Genomic DNA, 14479 nt, shown 5'->3' with positions numbered 1-14479 from the left:
CTATGTAGACAGAGTTTCAGACTGTATCCAAGACTGTCCTCGCATATCTCATTGAACCTTTCCACAATATGATACACTAGAATTAAATAAAATAATTAAATGGAGTTGTGAACGCGAGGCACCCCATAGTCCACCCCAACCCGCATTTCCGTCATCGTGTCTCAAAGTAAACACGACACAAAGACCATACACACGGACACGGACACGTACAAGCGAAGGGCTTTCACACATGCACCCAGTAATTTAAGTGTGTGTGTGTGTGTGTGTGTGTGTGTGTGTGTGTGTGTGTGTGTGTGTGTGTGTGTGTGTGTGTGTGAGAGAGAGAGAGAGATACTGAGCGCACATAGGAAGTAACGATACCCACGTGCAAAAAATATATAAAAAGACAAAAAATAAATGAATAAACACACAAATAAACAAAAAACCCAATGCAGGTTGATCTTTCCAGTACCATGACTCTAATAACTGTGCGTCTCCCGGTACTGACAGCTGCGGCAGTGCAGGATACTATCCACGGGGATCGAAGGTGATCAAGAACCACGAGCTCACTCCCCTTCCCCCCCCTTTAGGGGGGTATAAGGGGGGGGGACTTGTCCGACTCACAGTAGTGTGTGTGTGTGTGGGGTGGGGGGGGGTTAAGTAGGGGAGGGTATTGATGGAATCTAGTCTCTTCCGGGGCGACAAACAAGACGTGGCTGTTGACCAATGGCCTGTTTGTAGTCTCAGCTTCTTTAAGGGCGCGGCGTGACCACTGACGCAGAGGCGGAGGCCGCGTCTCGAAATGCCAAGGTTCAGGAAGAACGGGAAATGTCACCAACAAGCTCCGGATCGCGGCTTCCGTGCGCGACGATGATGGAAATCAGACGCGATAAGGAGTACGTATGCATGTATATATGCACACAAGAAGCTTTCCAGCGTACGTACACGTGTTTGTATTCACCTAAATCTAGTATACAGGGAAAGGAACGACACTCGTGGGGTCCTGTCTCTTACTCTCCAATATATCCCATCTAGTTTCAGATTCATGTATGGTTCCCACTTTGTGTGTGTGTGTGTGTGTGTGTGTGTGTGTGTGTGTGTGTGTGTGTGTGTGTGAGCGAATGCGTACTTCACATACCGAGGGAGACTAAAATTTCTGGGCATAACTCCTGGGTATAACCTCAGCGTATATTTGGTAAACAATTAATAACAACAATAATAATTATTATTCCATCACCGTTTGATATAATAATTATTATCATTATTCCATTACGGTTGTATGCGTTTGGTCTCTAATCACAACCAGAGCTGAGACGAGCGTTCTTCGTGCGAGACGACGACGACGACGACGAGATCGAGAGCCCATGTGTCACCTGTCAGTCCTCGATCTGCCTCCCAAGCTGGTTCCCTGCGGTTTCCCGATCAACGCTATCGAAGACGATCTCACAAAGTCCGGTGACGTAAGTGTTACGGTACCGGTGGAGGAGGAGGAGGTGGAAGAAGAAGTGTGAGAGAGAGAGAGAGAGAGAGAGAGAGAGAGAGAGAGAGAGAGAGAGAGAGAGAGAGAGAGAGAGAGAGAGAGAGAGAGAGGAGGGGAGGAACAATGGGAGGTGGAATTACACACATCTTCGATTACGTTCTTTGTTTTACTTCGATAAGTCGAAGCCGGCCGAGAGTCGATTCTACGCTTACTATTATTTTCTTCTTCTTCTAAGTATTCATATTTCTGGTTCTCTCCTCGGTACATCAAATCGTCTACCTTATCACTCGAGATGGCAGTATTCCCTAGATAAATCATACTCCTATTAGTTACATATTATCTTTTCAAAGAGATATATCATTATTACCTTTGCTATCTCGGTAAATATATAATGTGTCATGAAACGTTTAATGAATCAATTAACGTTTTTATCTTGGCTACCCACCTCCACTCTCCTCCTCTCTTATTTGCACAGGTCCAGAAGTTTCCTTTCTCTCGTTAAGCCTCTCACATGTCAGGTGGGCTGCGTTGTATGGCTTCTACTTTCACACACAAACACACGTGTCATATACAGAAGGATCGAAACTTTGTTCTTACAGAGACTTTCACCACTAAAAGGTTCTATTTGTTTTTCAATGAACCTCATAGGCACCTCAAAGCTTTGGTTGTATCTAGATGTACTATCTCATCTATTAGCTAAACAAGATACAGATCAACATTTTGCTAGAGAGAGAGAGAGAGAGAGAGAGTGAGAGTGAGAGCGAGCAGTATAAAAATTACCTAACTTGTTTTCCCCCAATGACTTGCTCCTTACCCTGGGGAACTCCACTTATCACGAGGGGACGCTTCCGGTGACAAAACACTTTTGATTTTAATGTCACTCGTCCAGTTATAAAAGCCTTTTTATTTATTTACTGAGAAACAAGTGCTCCACATTGACATATATGAAGAAGGGTACAGAAGGAAAGAACACGAGGGAATTTCATGTATATATGTGTGTGTGTATGTATTATATATATATATATATATATATATATATATATATATATATATATATATATATATTATATATATATATACACATACGACTTATTGACCCACTGTCGGAGAATGAGATAAGATGGACATAAAATCTGTATATTCCGACCACTATCTGTGGTCCTCTAACAGAATGATACATAGGGTGGAGTATGAGAATATATATAGCTAAGAGGGGTAGATTTGGGGACAGGGATAAGGGGGTGGGACTCAGGTTATATGTCCTTGATTAAGTCGGGGCGAAGGTTGGCATACCATCAAGGACATATAAGCAGTCCCCCCTTTTCCCTGTTCTCAAATGTACCACTCTTAGTTATATACAATCTCATACTCCACACTATGTATCATTCTGCTGAAGAAGACCACAGTTGGTGGTCGAAATATACATATTTTCTGTCCATCTTATCTCATTCTCCGACAGAGGGTCTTGTTTTACAAATGTACTACATTAAACCTTCACACACACACACACATATATATACATATAACTAATATTTCGGGTATGCATATCTTCCTTCAGATATCTATTAATTCTATCCATGTACCAAGGGCTTCTTCCTCCTTATAACGGAGTAGGTCAAGTCAAAGACAGACTCATTCCCACTCCCTTTCCACCACCCTTTCCCCCCTCTCATCTTAGCTCCTCGTGGATGAAGGGTCATCATCGATTGAGGGGTTAATACGCCAGGGAGCGCGGTCCTTCACGCACGCGCCTTGGCCAGTCCCCACGCTTTCTCCAAGCAAGCTCCCATACAGACACCCACCCATCCCACTAAAAAAAAAAAAAATAAAAAAAAATCACGGGTTCCATCAACTTGCCACAGCCATGAATCCTGTGGGCTTCGCCTTCTCCATAGTGTCTCTTGTGAAGATGACCCTATAAGCGGGGTCAACATGAGGGGAACGTGCCACATGCAGGTCAAGCCGTGCTGCAACTCACCTCGATCCTCCGAAGGATATGACCCACTTTCAGGTTTTCTTTTGGTTAGTGCCAGGCGATTTCGTTCAACCAGTGCATTTGTGCGTGGTTCTGAACGAAACCAGGGCACAAGTGGAGGGGTGTGGAGTGTTTTCAGGGATGGAATGGGTGGGAATGATTTTATGCCTTTTTCTTTTTGGCTACCCCCCTTGTAAGGGGGAAAAAGCCTTGGTATATGTATGTAAAACAAGTAAACTAAAGACTCACTGGTTATAATCCCTAATTAGAGGAACTAAACGAGAGTTACCTTCATTATAATCAGGGGTACCAATTGTAGCCCCAACTACCAACCCTTCCGAGGCACACACTTCGTCGTATTATATTACGTCGTATTTTTACACACAGATTTCCAAGACATGAAAAAGGCACACGATACAGACGACGAGTCTTTACGCCCTGGGGAAATATGTATCACAGTCGGTTGCTAAGCATGTTTGGTCTTTGGGTCCCGAAATTTTCTTGAATACGGCCCGTACACCAATGTCGCAGTCTCGGGGAAACTTGAAGACGCTTTCGAGGGCCAACTTGGGATACTCCTTCAGGAGGTCGAGGAGAACCTAGAGGAGGGAATGAGGGAGGGTAGGGAAGGTGAAGGGGGTGGGAGGGGATGAGAGAGTTGGGAGGTGAGGGAGGGAGAGAGGGAGAGGGAGGGAGAGAGAGAGAGAGAGAGAGAGAGAGAGAGAGAGGGGGGGGAAGTGGGAGGTAAAAAATAGAGACAAACATAAACGGTCCTCCCTGTGGGTGCTGAAATCAATGGAGGGGGGGGGGGTTGCAGGGAAGAAATGCATAGATACACTTTCCTTTATCCCTCTTGTAATAGAGAGGCAGAGTGAGTGAGTGAGTGAGTGAGTGAGTGAATGTGTGTGTGTGTGAGAGAGAGAGAGAGTGAGAGAGACTACCGAAGAAAGGGAGAGGGTACTGACGGAGGAGAGGACGAAGGAGAAAGCGGCACACATAGTGAGGGAAATTGGGTCGGAGAGAAAGTTGGAGCAGTTGCTAAGTTGCGGCAAATGGAGGGATAATGGAGGAGGATGGGGAGAAAGAGGAGGAAAGGGAGGAAGAGGAGGAAGAGGAGGAGGAGGAAGACTGAACAACTAACGAGTGACAGGTTAATATGGGATTACCTTTAGGGTTGTTGGGGAAGAACGCTTCACATGAGAGAGAATATCCTGGCGACAACATATATATATATATATATATATATATATATATATATATAGATATACATACATATATATATATATATATATATATATATATATAATTGTGTGTGTGTGCGCTCGCTCGCGTTCGTGTGTGTATTTACACATGCAAACACACGTCCCATAACAAATGGTAGGTACATAACCCTTTGGCTTCCGAGAAGGTTTCCTGAATAAATCCTTTGGCTTCCGAGAAGGCTCCCCGAATAAATTTAAACAAAATCCCCGAATAAATATGAATACATCTGAATAAAGTTGCCTTCACAGGGCGCACACATCAAAGATCATCATTATCTTTCAGGTCTTTCTGTAGCTTTCTTCAGCTAAACAGTTACTTATTTACATCACTATTATTCATTTGTTGCTACGTTTGGGTCACAACTTCCGTTACATAAGCACATAAGAATGAAGGAGACTGCAAAGGATCGTAAGGCTAGGCAACAAAGAGGTGAATATAAATGGACGAGAACATGGGGGGAGGAAGAAAAAGACTGAGATAAGGTGGGGATGAGTGGGAGAGGGTGAGAGGGATGGGAAGAGAAAGAGGTGAAGGGAGGAAGGGGAGAGGGGGTGAAAGGGGGGAAGGGGAGAGGAGAGGGAAGAGAAAGTGGTGAGGGGGAGAAGGGGAGAGAGGAGGGAAGGGGAAAGGTGAGGGAGGAAGGGGGAGGGAGAGGGGATGCTAACACCTGCGGGACATTGTTAACGGATCATAACCTTTTGATCTATATTTGCTCCGACTCCGAGAGCGAGAGAGTATATATAATAAAATATAAAAATAAATAAAAAATTTTTTTTACAATTTTTGGAAATTTAGATATCAAACTACGAGAAGCAATCTATAGCCAAAGGGGGGAGAGGGGGAGAGAGAGAGAGAGAGAGAGAGAGAGAGAGAGAGAGAGAGAGAGAGAGAGAGAGAAGGAGCATAAGGAATAAACATATTCAAGAAACAAGGAAGGCACGCACGCTGATGGAAGGGCCTGCACGACATGGCATCGCATCGCAGCCCTTCCATGGCGTTTGGCACTTCCTTTTCCTCTAGTTAGCTGGCGCCAGGTGATCACGTTCACATCTGTGGCACACACACACACACACACACACACACACACCTCCCCCAACTCTGGCAGCGAAAGGGATGTTCTGTGACGATTAACTTCTCCTCTTCCATACCGGGTGACGTTCTTGTTTCTATTCTGGCTGATAATTGGCTGTTTAGTTCATCTCCCTGGTAAGGACTGACAACGAAGAAATAGTCTTCTCCGGACTCGATATGGATAGATTGATTGCACGGGATGATTCATAGAGAGAGAGAGAGAGAGAGAGAGAGAGAGAGAGGAAAATCGGAAGAAGGGGGTGAGTGTGTGGGCATAGAAAGAGAAGAGGGAAAGAGAAAGGAAAAGGTAGAGGAAAGAAGGAAGTGTGTGAATGAGAGAGCAATTGAATGTGTGAGGGAGAGAGATAGATAGATAGAGGGAGAGAGAGAGAGAGAGAGAGAGAGAGAGAGAGAGAGAGAGAGAGAGAGAGAGAGAGAGAGGGGGGAAGGAGGGAGGGAGAGTTTAGAGAGACTATTGTATTTCATTGCCAATCAGGAGCCCTTCCTCCCTCGGGGTCAATATCGCACCGAGGAGAAAACCTCGAAGTGAAGGAGTTTCAAGGAAGGCAAAGGAGGAGGAGGAGGAGGAGGAGGAGGAGGAAGGGTAAAAGGGAAATGCGATCAGCATTCTTCCTTGAATGGACATCAATTTCCAATCATATTATTGTTTCATGCAGTCAATAGCTTGGGTTAAGGGAGAGAGGGGGAGAAAGAGAAAAGAGAGAAGAGAAAGAGAAGGAAGAAGGGAGGAGACAAGAGAGAAAAGAGAAAGAAAAGGAAGAAGGGAGGAGACAAGAGAGAAAAGAGAGAGAAAGGAAAGAGTGAGAAAAGAGTGGAAGAGAGAGGAAGAGAAAGATAAATCGCATTACTAAGGCTGTAGTTTAGCAGATTACGCACCGCTGCTGCTGCTGCTGCTCCACTTCTTCGTCTAAGGACGATTGAGCTCAAAGAACAACAACAACGCGGAAGTGGAACTGAAGGAATAGGAGGAGGGCGAGGAGGAGGACGATGAAGTGGGCGAAGAGGAGTGCGAAGAGAAGGAGGATGACGAGGAAAATGAAGGATAGAGAGTAAAATGAAGATTACGAGGTTGAAGGTAAATAACAACAACAACAACGAACGCCAGAGCTTGGTCCATTCTCTCCAACAAGAGGCGCCGCCGGGGGAGGGGGGGGGAGGTTAGTGGTGGGAACGAAGTACTCCCCCGCCTGCGGGAGCAATGTCCTCGTTATGAGGAACACAAGGGGGCGGATCGGTCCCCTCTTGCTCTCAGACCTACGCAGTTCGATCCCAGACGCCCCAGCTTATCTTTCGTTTCAACCATTCCGTTTCCATTTCTATTAGTTCAAAGTTTCGTATTTGTTTTATTTTGTTGCATTTTTTAATACTATCAAGTGCCATATTACCTGATAGTACATACGATTCCAGACTAAATTCCAATGAATATATACAATAATAAAAATACATAATATAAAAATAGATAAATACATACAGAAAAGAAAATAATAACTCTGATCACATTTAATTTTTATTAATTATCGTTCCGTTCTGCTTCCCTTCTCCCTGGTCAGCTCTACGACTCTGGTGCGACGCCAAGGGATGGAAACGCTGGTTATTACGGACGAAATACTAATACATGATAATCGCAGCGCCGAGGTTGACTGATCAATCAATGACATCAATTCATCACGCTAAACAAGTCCATGGCGTTCAATTATTATATGTCTATATATTTTAATATACCTCTATTGTGACGACACTGACAATTCATCGGTGCAGACAATGCAACCATTATGCCCTTATTGTAACTTTATATTATATTATATTATATTATATATGTGTGTGTGTGTGTGTGTGTGTGTGTGTGTGTACATCACTCATACTGCAAGGTAAGGTGACTAGGCATGATAGCCTTTATTGGCATTCATGAATTGAAGACCGCAAGTCCTTTACTGGCGTCACGCGCCGACCTCCCCAGCGGACTCGAACCACCATCTATGGTTTCACTTTATTCTGGCTAACTACAGAATAATTTACTCAACACGTACAGTTCCACTCTCCTCCTTGGGCGTGTACAGTATATTCAACTCTACATTTACGCTGGACGCTACCAAGCGATTTTATTCAGCCGAGGAAAACCCTTATCATAAAAAGGGTCAAAACGACGCATTTCCAGAGAACCTCGTCACATCACATTACGTGTAAGGCCTCCACTCGTCCCCCCGCCCTCCCCCAGGGGAAGGGCACTTGAGAGCGTGAGCCAGGTGGCTCTAGCGCATCACGAGTGGCAACTGGGATAACAAGGGCTCCAGTGGGACGGGGGAGGAGGCGGGGAGTGCCATCACAGCGACATGAGGGCCACCTCAGTGCCACGGTGTTCAGGGGCTACAAGTTTGTTTTTCTCTTGTGTGTGTGTGTGTGTGTGTGTGTGTGTGTGTGTGTGTGTGTTTGGACCACGTGCTGGACTTGTGACCAATAGCTATTATCCCCCGGATGTTTTCCTCAGAGCCCGTGTATATACCTATGCCCTTACACACATACGCATACACACCTAACTTACATGATCCGTGACCATGGTGAAACACACATACGAACCATTCCCTTGCTCAAGCGGGCCAGTAACATTCACCAGTGTTAATAAAGCTTTCAAGGTCCCGTGTGAGGTTTGATCTCGAGTCCACATAAGGTTGGGTTAGGTTGGGTCGAGTTCATTATGTATGTGGCGTTGAACCTGGGGTAAAGTTGTGTTGGTGCTAAGTAATGGTAACGTGTTGTGTTGCTGCTAAGTAATGTTACTATGTTGTGTTGGTACTAATGACGGTAACGACAATGGTTTAATAGCTGAGGATCCAAGCAGGAGACATTTCGAACCATTATGAGAGAGAGAGAGAGAGAGAGAGAGAGAGAGAGAGAGAGAGAGAGAGAGAGAGAGAGAGAGAGAGGGGGGGGGATAAATTCTTCAAACTGTACATCCTTAGTTGAGCTTTGAGCCACACTGGTTTCCACTCTTCAACATTGACGTTGTTTTTATAGTCATCTTATTGTTCAAAAAAAAAAAAAAAAAAATCACCAACGGTCTACAAAGTCAACATTTAATTATTACCGGTAAACCATCTTTGCACTATTTACGCAGTTTCAAGGGGCAGTTTCTTGTACAACCATATATGTTCTATTCCAGTATCACAGAAAAACATTTTTTATTTGAAAAATCTATTTCTTCTATGTAATTATTACACTACGTTAAGTTAGATAAAATTATATTAAATTCGGAGCTATTGGACAACGAAGTTGCATGTTAAATACCATGTGACAAAAAGAAACCAAATAACTACAGGCCTATAAGCTTGACTTCAATCGTAGGAAAAATTATGGAAACTATCATCCGAGACGCTATCGAAAGTAACTGTTTGATAAATGATAGCCAGCCAGCATGGATTCAGACGGAAACGATCTTGCGTGACTTACTCGAATTCTACAACACAGTCATCTCGAATTATGACAAAAGAAACAATATAGATTTGATATATCGAGACTCTGCAAAGTTTTTAATACCGTCCACCATGAAAGATCACTTACTAAATTAGCTTCACACGGAATAATTGGTGGCTTATTAAGTTGGACTAGTAACTGGTAGAACAAAGTTGTTCTAAATGGCAAAATTTCTACATGAAACTTTTTACGAGTGGAGTTCCTCAGGGTTCCGTTCTTGGACCACTTCTATTCATAGTATATAAATGATATAGACCGCGGACTGAAATCTATTGTCTCCAAATTTGCTGGTGATACAAAACTGTGCGGAATGGCAAATGATCACTTAAACCAATTAGATATTCAAGAAGATTTAGATGAACTACAGCAATAGTCTGAAAAGTGGCTAATAAAATTTAACACAAGTAAATGCAAGGTTTGCATAGGTAAATATAACAGTAAGTACGATTACAAGTTATTTGGAAATTCGTTAACAAAAATGAGAATCCGACAAGAAATAATGGTCTCAAACTGTCAGGAAATAGATTTAATTTGGAAGTGGGTAGAAACACCTCAACCATGTAGTTAATGAATGGAATAAACTTCCTGCAGAGGCAGTGCAATGTAGTTCAGTTCGAAGCTAAGATTCGTTTAAATACCTAAGCAAGATGCTGTAATGCCTTACTATTTACCTGCTTATCATTTATCTTTACACATTTATTGATTATCTATATTATATTTTCTATCTATCGTTATTATATTTTTTTCGCTTCCGACCTAGTTATGGACTAAAAGGTCTCCTGTCTGCATGCTCCTTTATAATGTTGGCGCAATACTAGAATTTTACCACAATATCTCGTACTCATAAGCTCAATATGCACCATGAAAACTACCAAGAGATACTAGACTTTCGACAGGGACAGTGCATGCCGTCGCGTCTGAACGGCATGCCCAAAGTAGCTAGCATGGCGGACGCGTCTGTTTCTCTGGCGCGGGGCGGGCGATGAGAAGGGCATGTGGGCAGGCTGGGAGTGTAGTACCGAGTACCGAGTACCTGCCCCGCCCTGCCCGCAGGCCAAACAGACCAAAGTTGCAGTGTTTTTTGTTTAATTCGAAGGCGTAAACACTGGCGATAATAAGGAACTCCACAAAATGTGAAAGGAGAAAGGATGACGAATGAAGTGATTGGACAAAATCGTGTATAGACGATGTAAACAAAACAAAAACGAAACGCTTCGGCATTTTAGGAAGTGAATAGAACATCGCTCACAGAGGTGTCTTGCTACAAAGGCGAAACACCTCAAACCGAATATGAACGAAGGATAAGGAGAGGGAGAGAAGGAATTATTATTTTCATCTCTTGGACTAAATTCCTCATCACTGGCAATGCTTTGAGAAGTAGGTCTGGTGATGATTTCTCGTGCTCTTATCTTATCTTCAAGTCACTTCATAATGCCGCAAGCAAGCACGCACGCACACGCACACACACTATATATATTATATATATATATATATATATATATATATATATATATATATATATATATATATATATATATATATATACCTTGCTACATATATAAATTGCTTAGTACTCTTCGTCAATTCAAAAGAATTCAATGCCCTACCCCGAACAGTCATCACATAGGTCTAGTGCTTATACTTATATATTCCTTTATCTATTTATTTATTTATTTGAGGGGGCGACAAATTGCCATCAATCTGGTCTACTGTTTACATCCATTATTATTACTATTATCATTATATGGGGGGAGAGGGGGGGGGGGTCCTATACCTGGACCTCCAAGAAGGGTCTGTCTTGTAGGTCCAGGGACTCCAAACGGAAATATGCAAGAAATCCTCCAGAGTTTAATGAAGAAGCCCGCGATGTCGAAGATTAGTGATTCGGTAGTCGGAGAAGGAACTAACGAGGAAAGGTTCTTGCTTCGAAAACACAAATACACTCTACCGTCAAATCTGAATGGTTTCAAATTAACGAACTTTTTCCAAATGCTCATAATGCGGACGCGTGTAAACGCGCATGTGCGTGGCTGAACTAAAGTGTCCAATACACGGCTTAAAATAAACATCAACAGAAGCTACGCCTTAGTTGTACCGCTAAGAATGGTATTTTGGTACGAAGCCTTGAAATGGGTGGACACGATTTCTTACGTACGCGATAAACAAACTTACTTCACCTAAGCTTGTTGGACATGTTAGTTACATTTATAGTTACAATTATAGTTATAAAATGTAGTTTATTGGGCATGATCATGTCCACCCAATTCTAGCTGTTAATACGCAAAACACAAATTTTCAATCTACACTATAAAAAAATAAAAAAGATAAGTACTACTACAAGAAAAAGAAGACGAAGACAAAGATGACGATAGTAATGCAACAGCCTGAAAATTTGTACAACTTCGTACAACTACCGTATTTGAAGATTTCAAACTTTCTACGAATATACTTTATCCACGAGGTCATTCACGATCGCCCGATTCTGGCGTTATCACAATGGGATATTTTTCATCCGACAGTTGGAGTAGATTAGCAGCCCGCAGCAGCTTTCGCGAAGGAATCTGATACACCAAAGGACAATAAATTTCCTTCAGCTTAAACGACATTCTACCTATGTTAAGAAAACAAAAAGTTCGCCGCGATTATTTCACGGCAGAAAATTTTCTAGGGGTGGGCAGGTTAAAGGAAAAATATCCCCTTTATCGGGCACGTGGTGGCCAATGTTGGCTCTGCACCGAAGCCAGAAGCCCGCCTAGCATAGCTGTGCATTCGAACCACGTATTGGGTCATCGCTTCCAAGATCACGTGTACTGCGCAGCAGCTGTTTGCAATACAAATTTACGAGGAGGGTTACTGCCTGTTACTTCTACAATTTTTCATTCCCTTCATGAAATCATACTGAGAGAGTGATAAGTGATAACTCTTCACTTATTATAGCCAACGTCATACGATTCTCTTTATCTCAGGGTAAACACACCACGCATGCATTTGTGTGTAAGCATTACATTCAGGTTATCGTGGGTTTACAAAATTATACTATACCGTGCAAACACTGCTTTCCCTTCATTATCTAAGATGAGACATACTATACATGGACGTGTATATGTTATATATATATATATATATATATATATATATATATATATACATATATATATATATATATATAAACACACATTTATTATATAAATTAATGGTCCTATTTCTATCTATAACGGGGCTAACCGAAGTTTAAACTTGAAACCCTACACACGTGAGCTGACATTTTGGTTATGATATTCATCGTTAATCGTCCTATCACGTCGCCACCACGCGTCCATTTCCTGTATTTTTTATTTATTTATTTATTTTTTCTTGTAACGACCTTGGGTCTGACGAAACCACCTTAGGGGGCAACGAACGAAATCCAAGGCTTCCTATGCTGTCCACGTGTCGTTTTGCACAGAGCCCCCCAAAAAGTAACCAGAGTACATTCTGGTGCACCTTGGATATAGGTATTTGCATATACAGTATCAAAACATACATCTATAGACATGTAAACAAACATTTATGCATGTATACGTATAACCATAAATACAACGACGTCCCCAGAAAAAACTCACTCAGTAAGCACATTTGTGAGTACTCATAAATACTACTTTAGGGTCACCCTGTATCGTAGCTGACACCAATCTACAACGAAGCATTGTACAATCTCTTCGAAGGTAACGCCTGTAGATTCCACTCAGCTGCGAGCAAGGGGCGTCTGTGCGTCTGTTCTGAAGAACAATGGACGTCATCTGACACAGGTCCACTGTCCAGGGTGGCGTGAGAGACGGTTGGTTGGGGAAGGGGGGGTTAAACGGGGGTTGAAGGGGTTGGGTGGGAGCTTGGGAGGCGAGGGGGGGGGTTGTGGTGGGCTTGGGAGGGGAGGGGGGAAGGCTTGGCTGTAGAAATCTTTACCCGTATACACCTCCCGACCACGCTCTTCTCTGTCTACAAAGACGGATAGTTATACTCTTCATTGTACATAAGAATTAGTTCTTAATCGTAGTTCTTAATCGAAGTGGGATGATTGATGTGAATAAAATTGCCTAGCGGTGGCCAGAACAAGTGAAAAAGAATCGTCCATTAAGATATAAACCAAGAAGATTCAATCGAAAACCAAACTTTAAAATCAAAGACGCGAGGGTTACACATCTCATCCTACAACTACTGTTCCCCCATGACACAGGTGTACGTGGAAATGAACATACGAACTCTTCCTACATTCATCTTTATTACAAAACTGTTGTTGCTGCTCTCGACGCCACATTATCTGTGGAAACAACTATTTCCTCTGGTAGTGAATAAGTCCCAAATTGTCAAATTCTCGTGATATTTACTTCCGTCTATACCACCCTGACAACGGATAAGCAATTTGACTACAAACATCTACACGACAGAATAGGAATTCACGAAATAAACACATAATCAAAAGGTACTTGTGCAAAGCCAACACGGAGACGATGATGCCAACTTACATGTAATGGAAGACCCAAGACGCATGTCAAACAAATCAGCTGAAAATCTTATCACGTCGGCTTAAGAGTTATCATACTGGGCTATTTTTTTCTCCTACATTCTACCTCCAACCTCCATTTGAAAAACTAGAATATGGCCTCACTTACAGAAATCTGGACTTCTCTAAGAACATTTGAACAGCACGTCTAACAATCGTATAGGTTTACAAATCTTAGTTCACCACTCAAATTTGCTAATGTCAAAACATATATATTTGGAGATTTGAAAAATGACCAGCTCTGCCAATGTAAATACAGAACTTTATCACAAGGTCGTCCATTATCTACTGCGATGACCTCAAAACGTTTATTCTTTCCCCAATATCTATACGAAATCCACCAAAAGAACGACCCTCAGTAAGCATCTACTATACTCCTTCGATTTAATCTATTAAATCGATAGATAACCTTACTGGTTATCGCCACGTGGCAAGTTCTGATAACAAACGCATCACATCTTCCCCCGATCAACAGTTCATCCCCTGGATATGAAAATTCACACTAGTTTGTATGAGCCATGTATCAACAAATATGTACCTCGTCGCCGAATACAAACTATCCTCTTCTAACCTCGGAGACGATACTGAATAGAGGTCATGAAGCGACATGAAGATAGAAACGTAAAGCGGATTGTACTGGTTAAAAATGACCAGCATTATTTTTGAGAGGTTAGTTTCCACT

General features: G+C 42.4%; 1 protein-coding gene across 2 annotated transcripts in view; it reads right to left on the bottom strand.

The window, feature by feature from the left end:
- Ndf (Nucleosome-destabilizing factor) overlaps positions 1–14479 on the bottom strand; it is a 132862-nt gene that overhangs the window by 31243 nt on the left and 87140 nt on the right. The gene's annotated exons all lie outside the window — the stretch shown is intronic.

Source organism: Oratosquilla oratoria, chromosome 32, assembly GCF_046742065.1.
Source record: "Oratosquilla oratoria isolate Oo_2021 chromosome 32, ASM4674206v1, whole genome shotgun sequence".
NCBI classification, from domain to species: domain Eukaryota; kingdom Metazoa; phylum Arthropoda; class Malacostraca; order Stomatopoda; family Squillidae; genus Oratosquilla; species Oratosquilla oratoria.
This window is presented reverse-complemented; position numbering and strand designations above follow the sequence as displayed.